The sequence below is a fragment of the Anguilla anguilla genome, chromosome 5, assembly GCF_013347855.1.
Source record: "Anguilla anguilla isolate fAngAng1 chromosome 5, fAngAng1.pri, whole genome shotgun sequence".
NCBI classification, from domain to species: Eukaryota; Metazoa; Chordata; class Actinopteri; order Anguilliformes; family Anguillidae; genus Anguilla; species Anguilla anguilla.
Window position 1 is genome coordinate 45,604,174 of NC_049205.1, and position 7,737 is coordinate 45,611,910.

A 7,737-nucleotide genomic window follows, 5' to 3' on the forward strand; every position below is an offset into this window, starting at 1 on the left:
TGGAGCCAGGGACATCGTAGTGGAGGGACTTATGGAACTGACTACCCAGGGTCCCAAGGCAGGGAGTTAGTCTGAAAAGGCCTGAGACTGCATTTATACAGGCCCCAAATTTTCGTGCTACGCCCCTGTCTGGAGCTAGGTATAGTCATAGAGTTTGCCTTTGCAGGTTCAAACAAATGCCACATTTAAATTCTTTGTAAATGATTTATCTATATGAAATATATAGTAGCTATATCCTCCTGAGACCTGACAGAAAAACTAGTTTAACTATTTACAGTTCTTACAAAATACAAGTGTTTTGTGTAACAAAATGCTGCATTGAAAATATATTCATTTTTTATTTTTTTATTTTATTTTTATTGAATGTCCCTTGTTGTGTAAGTTTCAGCATAATATAATATATGGTTCTTGAGATTAAGGTCAGGCACTCTTGTTGCCAACAGGGGGCAGATTAGGAGTCTTAGGAGGATATAAACTCCATAAACTGCAGTGAAAACGTGCACTGTTGCATGGCCTGTAACATAAAGTAGAAATAATATAGCCAAGTTTACTATCAAGCTAACTACTTTGGCTGTTTGTACAATGTACAATATTTATGCCATGTTTAGCAAACTGCTCCATAAGCAATGAAGTCTTCAGTTGGGATGATGTACAGGATAATACTTTTTCTGTGAACCTACACACAAATTTTCGCTGACAATATGACCCACTGCTCTCCAACTGGTCATAAACAACATGTGGTTTCACCATCTGCACAGTAGAGCACACTGCATTCAATCTTTTTTAAATGATCGTTAAATTTTGGGGTTTTATTTTTTTTTTTTAATAAACTTTTAGTGTATCATTTGATTCATACCCATGTGCAGGATTGGAAAATCTGCCTGTCTTGGGGGTGCCAAAGAAAAGAGATTAGCTGGGGGAGGGGGAAATTTATGATGGCAGGTAAGCAGTAAAAAACTATGATTTTTTACTTACCCTGGGCCTGGTCCTTCCCTTTCAAATTCACTCAGTAATTAGCATGTAAGCTACTGATTTCAAACAAAATGAAGTTGCCATTTTGTTTGCTATGTCTTACTGATTTTAAAGGTTTTGTGATTTTAAGAGTGCTCATTTTTCTAATAAATTTTAACAAGTATCCTGATATGGTACATTGAATGAGGCATTGAATTCACCAGGAGACCTGTCTAGAAAAAAATTACATCCATCTGAATGAACTTAGATACATATTCTAAGAACATCGTTTTAGAAATATGTTTTATTCTTTAAGGGTAAAACATAAATAAGTAAATAAAATAGGGAGATGGTGATGGAATTTATGACCGCACATCCCTGGTTCAACCAATTCTGTATGTGCGATGATGTTTTTGATATTTACAGAAGTTTCTGATGAATCAGGTTTACAATGGCTGATATAGGGTGCTTTGGGGGTTCATGGTCTAAAATGGGAAAAACACACTTAAAATAACTCCAAAACAGCTTATACAGCAACATGTTTATGTTTCCGGATGCCATCCATACAGCAGATGAACTTAAACATACATTTTATGCATTTTTATATTGTACCAGAACTTACTTCCTTCAGCACATTGGTCTCAGGTTGGAAACATGAGAGGAAATAGTGAGATTCAAAAACTGAGATTAAACATAATCTTTTGAAGAATAATCAGGTCATAACCACCTGAACAGGATTAGCGAGGATGTCTATTTTTACTCACACATTGAAGTTTCCCAAGGAAATAAATATTTTTATTCATCAGCACTATCCTATATGAGCCTTTTGTCTAAACAAGAATCAAGTCAAGTCAAAAGTGTCCTTTGAAACACCCTCCTCTGGAGATTGTGAGGTTTAGTCTGTGGATGTCTTATCCAGTGAATAATGCATGAGGTGGACAAGCTTCCTCCACTTTGTTGAGTCATTAGCCAATAGGGATGAGCACAGCAGGGTGATTCACAGCCAGCCACCCCATGATGCATGTCAATGTCGTTCTCGCATTGATGACATAATCAAAAATGGCTGTTACCGTGCATCAACCTTTGGCGGAGTCTTTACTGTGAGAGTCGGCAGTGGGGACGTCTGGACTGATCAAAGAGCCAACATGTCACATTCCACTTCAAAGCCTGGAGCTCAAGACTGATAGGCTTCGTTTATTATTAATCCAATGTATTTTCCAGACTGGTTCAGTTAATAATGTGCCCTACCTCCCTTTCGAGTCACTGTTTCACAATTGAATGCTGTTACTGTCTTAGGGAAGGGCAGTAATAAATGTGCACAGCTGATTATTCAAACATTTTTGATGCCCATCAACAAAGCAAAAAAGGATGAACAAAAGTTTAGTGTAAATTTACAGTAGATGCAATTGAATTAATCTGCAAGATGTGTTCGACAAGAGTGCGCCATTGTGTACAATAATGGTTAGTTAATATGGTAATTGCTGAATAAGGACATTTTGCTCATGTAAGGGAGAAACATGGGTATGAATGATTTCAATGTGGTTTGGCCTTTGGTGAAGTCAAGATTATTTTTTTTCACTCAATAGATGTGATGATCAATTGATTGAATTTATTTTAGAATGTACATTTGGTTAAAACAATTCATAAAACAGAAAAAAGACAATTTTATTTTTAAAAAGGGGCATCTGTAAAAGGGGCTTATTTGGACTTCATTTGCGCTGGAAATGAAATAATGGAAATGATACCAGGCAGAAATCTTGCTCTTTGGCAGTTAATATAATAATAATAATAATAATGCATATTTAAACTATGTCTCTAAATGGTTTTTGTACTAAAAATGTACTATTCAAGTTTACCTTCAATTTCAGTAACTTTAATTTGAGTTTCAAATAGCCATGATGTTTTCCAATTTAAGTGCTAACTGCAATACTAATATTTTAAACTTGTCGCTTGTGACGTTTGTTCTACAGCAGAGTACACCCCTGCAGAATTGATTTTGTTTCTGAAGCAGAGCCCCTGTGGTTTTAATGATACATTCTGGACAGCCTTGTAATGACAAGGGATACTATGGAGAGGCACATTTTTAAACATTACATTACATTGCAGTCACTTAGCAGATGCTGTTATCCAGTGTGTCTTACAGAAGTTAATCTCAGAAATACTAATGTGTGATGTCACCAAGAAGGCAAAAATGCCCATTTATTAGCAGCAAGTGTAAAATTAACCGGACAAGCCAATAATTGGTATTGCAAACAAAAGTGAATGCCAGTTTATTTTGAATTACCCCAAAATATTAACAAACCCTCCTCATATTTTAATCTTTGGCAAATGACCATGGTATAAGCAGCCTCTCGGAGGTGTGTGTTAAAGGGTCTTAACACATGATTCTGAATCGAAAACCCACCGAATGTGAACTATTGTATTAATTACTGAGCGATTATTTTACACCAAACCTTTGGCTGATTTTTCCATTAGGCATGTACAGGCATAAGATTAATTTTGAACCATTGATTTGTGCAAAAACATACAACTTTATAAGGCAGGAATGTTTTTTCTCTTTTGCTTTTGCTTTGATCTAAAATCCTGCAGTGCAAAAAAAGTGTACATTAAGCTGTAAGGAGTTATGGACATGGATTTATTTTCATTTGACATTAATTGAGAGTTTATAGTCTCGGGAATGCATTAGACAGCACAAGCAATTCTCACTGGTAGCTCTCTTGCTATTATTGTTTGACCTTTGTCCCTTGATTTTGGGCATCCAGTTAATGAGGAGCTAATTACAAGTAGCTGCATTCAGTGATTTTCTGCATGCAAAAGTGCTGAGCAGTTTTCTGTATGTGAGGGGAACCAATGGCCCTCTGGAAAGACACTGCCAGCTGAGCAGATAGTTCCCATCATACAGCTCACCAAGTATCTGCTTACTTCCCCACTGGCATCACACTGAACAGAAATCCAGAGTGGAGGCTGTCACCATCAGCATTTCTCCTGGAGAGCTTGCTAATTGCTGTCTCTTGTTTGAAATGCTTTGTCAGAAAGTGAGGAAGCTAAATTTCAGGTACAGAGAAGACTGGGAGCTATGAAATTTGCCACGCTCATTTTTACTGTGTTGCACTCCTGTATTTTGTCATTTCAATTGACATTTGAACTGAGTTTGATTGTATTGCATGCCACCCTGAGAGTTTGTGACAAACTTGCTAGCACACTAACATTATTGATCATCTCACCTCTTCAGACTCCATCTTGGTTACCCTCCCTTCCACCACTTATCATTTCTATCTGATGTATTCACTGAAGTAATAATGGTATGATTTATTTATGATTGTATATCCATGCCTTGTCATGGATATTATCTGTAAGAATTCAGATTTATTATTTTTGTTTCATAGCATAGTGAATTTGATGTTGCATAGTGATGTTGCATATACAGTCACTGGTCTGGAAATGTTCTAAGCCAGATCTAGCATTGTTGCTCATATAAAACAAGTGAATGTTCTTATATTCTCTTATAATATAGCGAGAATATTGTGGCTTTCAGTTGCAAAGAGGTTACCAGGATATTCACCAAAACTTTACTGCAGTGTTGTATGAAGTTGCTATCTTACATGCTAGATCAGAAGAGATGACTCATCCTCTAATTCTGCATGGCTGTGCTTTCAATGTATTGAAAGACCATAATGATTGACTAAAGGAAGGTGGTAAAATATTTGAGCTGCTTCCCTGATCTCTGTACTGCAGTGCTGTCTATCTGAGGTACACCTCATTTGGATGGCAGTGTGTTGAACTGAATAAAAAACTGACCAGAGATTTGTAGATTCATAACCCATGTGTAGGATGAAGCAAGGTGTTTGCTTAATCCAATTTTTAAATGTATTCAGTGTTGAGAAGGGCATCTGTCAAGCGAATGAATGATGTTATTTCAGTTGTAGTGTAGGCTGGGGAGTTAATTATTGAGTCATTCTATTCAAGTACAGTACAGAGAGAAATTTGACATGCAACTCCACGCATCACTTTAGCTCAAGGGCAGTCTCAATAGGCCTTGTTGGAAACAGCTCCATTTGCAGACATCATTTTTCTATGACTGTTTTAATATATCATCAGAGCTACATAAATTTGAATAATGTAGTCAGCCCCCTCTTAGACTCTGATAACTTTTCTTTCATTACTTTACAATAGTAAAAAAATGATTTCTTTCCTTTTTCTGTTTCTTCTAGTTTTCACTATTGTAATCACTGCTGCATCACCCAGTCCAGCCAACAAAAAGGAGACAAATGCACAGGTATTTATCATGGGGTAAGAAAAAAAACGTTTTCCCTTGCCAGATCCATTTAGATGGTGCTTCATTTTGTCAATCTCCTCACTTGACACTCAGCGTTATGGCATGCCAGTTTAGATGACTGTTATGTTAGCAAATGACATTCCAAGATCCAAAATCGTGAACCCCCACTTGAGCCCCAAGGATAACTGCCACTTTTTTCCTTGCGGTCCCCTGCACACAATCTGGACCAGTCTGCTCAAAATGAGACGAGCGTTATGGGTCTTAAGGGAGGTTTATGCTTAAGACAAGCACTGAGCTATTACAGCCAAATGACGAAAGCAGTGGCCTTCATGGTTTTTGTTTTTGGACATGCACTGAATATAATATGACACCGCTACAGTCTTGGTAAATGGCATGTATGGTTCAAAAGCGGTGCATTTGTATGTGCCTCTGTGTGTATGTACGGCTGTCAGTGTGTGTGTATGTGTGTGTGTGTGTGTGTCTACAGAAAAACAGCCTTCTAATGACAGGCATTTATCTCTTTAGTTAACAATGAAGACCAAGAATTCTTCAGGTAATGCTGCAGTTACAAGCTACTGCACTGGATTGAACTGAATAAGCACTTGACTGTATCTTGTAGCCTGTCACAAAGGGTGATCATTTTCAAAGACAGCTGTTTGTTGATGCCATTGTCCTCTGCAACTTGTTCACTCCTCTGTAAATCGCATGACGTCTGGCCTTTCTGATGAAAACATTACATTTTACCTCTACGTTATTTACAAAATCAGTAAACATGGCATTTTGTGGTTTGTGGAAAAAATGTTTAATTTGATTATACTGTTAAAGTCTGAAAAGGAGCAAGGATTTTTTTTCTTACATACTTCAATAAAGGTTTGATGTTTTAATGCCAGTTTTATTTTGGTGCACTGCAGTAGATCAGCATTCTTATGAACATTTGTCAGCAGTGTTCATTGCCTTCACAAAACAGTGAAACCATGTAGAGAAAATCCATTCTTTGTGCAACAGAAGCAGCGCTCAAACACTCAAGCAATTTTAACTACAAATATTGCGCTGAAATATATATACGACCAATTATAGGCTACAGAGAGTATTGATTATGCAAGTGAGGAGACTCATTGCAAAGTCACTTTCAACTAGGACTCATCACTTGATGCTAAGTGCATCTTCACAGGAGCCTTTTTGGAAAAAATATTTATCCAATTATAGCAAACCAGGAGTTTGAACTGTAGAAGGTGGAACTGGTACAATAAATAATTGGTGCATCCTTTCGGAGTTATAAATGTCATTGGCAGACTCTTTACATTAATAAGTGTGGCAGCACCCAGTCCCAGCATTTGTAGCTGGCAGTGATGTATTCAGGATGAATGGGTTTAACGAGTAATCATGGAAGGTTCATGACCCTCTCTGGTCCATTAAGAGGAACAGTATACATTGTGAAGTTGTGTCGGACTTTGTTATTTTCAGTGCTGCTACAGGAAAATTACCCATGTAGTGATATTCCCTGTAAGGCGTCACTTTTATAAATATAGGCACACTGTCTGACCACTTTTCAGGGAACTAATGTCAATGCATTTATTTTCTGTATTTTAATGAGCTGCTTGTGTACTATATTTATAAGATTGACCTGCATTACTGACAGACTGATTCAGAAGTGGGACCACAGAGGACTGGAATGCTGAAATTGTGGTTATTTTTTGTTCCCTCTTTATGAGAGTTCCTTAAAGTACAAGAAGCCGAGACCCAGATTCAATTTATATTATATTATATTATACTACCCTATCCTTGATGTGTATATATAAACGGAAGTGTACAATGGAAACACAGTTTTTGTTAAATAAGCAATTTAATTAACATTAATTTTTGTGGTAGCTGATCTTTCCAAACTGCTTGTGAATAAGAATTAAAAAACAGTTGCTGAATATTGAAGCATCAAATAAAAATGCCATAATTATTGTAATATTATAGCCATTATTAACTCCAAGGTTATGGGTTTGACTGCCTGGTGGGGTACTGCTTTTTTATCCTTGAGTGAGGTACTTAAGATGAATTTCTTCAGTCGTCATACAACTGTACCAATGGGAGAAAATAATGCAAGCCACAGAGGATAAGATCATCTGTTAAATGCCTGAAATGAAATGGAATGTAAAATAAAGGGGTTTCTTACCTAATCAACCTACATGCTAATACAAGAAGACTGGCTCAGGTGTACAGCAATTTTTTTAGCCCGAGTTGTTTCTGGATCTGTTATATAAATAGCACCTTCACAGTGCATTGCTTGATTACCATTACACAGTCTGGTAGGTTTGACAGTGGTGGACAGTTCAGCCCTGAGAGTGGACCTGTATGGCTCCCGTACAGATGCCAGGCTTGAGAGCCTCTCGCCAAATTGGTGGATGTTCCAGGCTGAGTCTCTGTAGGCCGCGTGACCTACATTCTCCTCTCCACGGTCTGTGCACTCTTCCCCACAATGAATCCTGCTGTAATCAACGCTACAAATTATTCAGCGGGAG

At 37.4% G+C, this 7,737-nt stretch overlaps 1 long non-coding RNA gene across 5 annotated transcripts in view; it reads left to right on the forward strand.

The window, feature by feature from the left end:
* Nucleotides 1-7,419, forward strand: part of LOC118227185 — a 31,757-nt gene extending 24,338 nt beyond the window's left edge. For 3 of the 5 annotated variants that reach the window (XR_004765199.1, XR_004765195.1, XR_004765196.1), the window contains 2 exons: nucleotides 5,163-5,227; nucleotides 5,753-7,419. This is a non-coding gene — a long non-coding RNA (uncharacterized LOC118227185). Of the gene's footprint in view, nucleotides 1-5,162; nucleotides 5,242-5,752 lie in introns of all 5 variants that reach the window. The other 2 variants (XR_004765198.1, XR_004765197.1) reach the window with 1 other exon arrangement.
* Nucleotides 7,420-7,737: the final 318 nt, after the last annotated feature.